Here is a 1,268-nt window from a genome sequence, read left to right on the forward strand (position 1 = left end):
AGAGAGAGAGAGAGAGAGAGAGAAGGGGAGAGAATTGAGATTCAGAAGGAAAAAAAAATAATCTGTGAGGGCAAATAATGTGTGCAGAGCGATAGCTTGGGAAAACTCAAATATGGGAAGAAAACGATGTATATTTTGAAGTACTCGTTCTATAGCTATGAAAGACCGTCCATTGCTTCTGGTCACCAAACACTCATCTAGATCAAAACATTTCTGGCTTTTGATCTAGATGAGGCCTTAGTTAGTCTTACCCTCAGCAACCAGTGTCTTGTTCCTCTTCTTGGGTTACATTGTAGCGTAGAGCTGAAGCTGTCGTTCTTCCAAGAACCTTAGAGTAGAATAATTCTGTCTGCAACCTCCTTGCGTTCTTTTGTTTTTAGTTATCCATGAATTGTGGCGCTGGCGAGAATTCACTGAAGGCAAACTGAAAATATTCTTATTTCTATCGCTTCTTGGGCTAACAATAACGTATAAGGTATTGCTTTTAAGGTATACCTTGCTTTAAATAGCTAAAATTGCACACATCTATAAATATACTCCTTCACTCATCCTACACCAGTCACAAAGACACACACTATATATCTGAGTATGTCCAAAAAGGACCCGAAGTCCAAGGTATGTTCGCCAAAATTAAAGTCCAAGGTATGTTCTTCTTTACACCACAAGAAAATCCTACGTCGAATGCACGAAACGAGAGCTAGGGATTTGTGCGAGTTGAATACTGCTGGCTGGGCCACACATACGAAGGAAGATGAAAGTTTGGGGCGAAAATCCCTTGAAAACTGAAACTCTCACAGGGAATTTCTCCGCACGTGCCAGGAGACTGACGTCATTGACGATCCTCGGCGCGCCGACCAATGAAGTATCGATTTGGCGTCGGAGTGATGTCCCATGGGGCGTAACGCCACGCCCTGCTCACAGAGTCCGCCCCGCCCCATTGGTCTGTCGAGGTGTCGGGGGCTGGATAACGAGCAAGCGTTGTGAGAAAACACGGGGCTAGCTACCTTTCAAGCGCGGGAAATTCCAGGCCAGGCTGACTGGAAGGCGGGGAGGAGGTACGTGGGGTTAACCCTATCCGTACGTCGTGTTTTACTTTCGTAACCATACGACGTGGGGGAACTCTGTGCCATCACTTTCCAAAGAGCGGAATTTACTCGTTAATCCGATCCATACTCTTTGCATAGCAGTCTATCAAAATGTTTTTTTGATAAATTACTGAAAGTTTCAAAGAGATTTTCGTACTAGGCCTAGATCTAGAAGTATTCTAA

The 1,268-nt window shown here is 44.3% G+C and overlaps 1 protein-coding gene across 1 annotated transcript in view; it reads right to left on the reverse strand.

The window, feature by feature from the left end:
* Positions 1-810, reverse strand: part of LOC101863891 (heart- and neural crest derivatives-expressed protein 2) — a gene marked incomplete at its 3' end in the record, with an annotated part of 11,097 nt that extends 10,287 nt beyond the window's left edge. The window contains 1 exon segment of the mRNA XM_013081247.2: positions 252-810.
* Between the last annotated feature and the right edge of the window lie 458 nt (positions 811-1,268).

This window comes from Aplysia californica, unplaced genomic scaffold, assembly GCF_000002075.1.
Source record: "Aplysia californica isolate F4 #8 unplaced genomic scaffold, AplCal3.0 scaffold00122, whole genome shotgun sequence".
NCBI lineage: Eukaryota > Metazoa > Mollusca > Gastropoda > Aplysiida > Aplysiidae > Aplysia > Aplysia californica.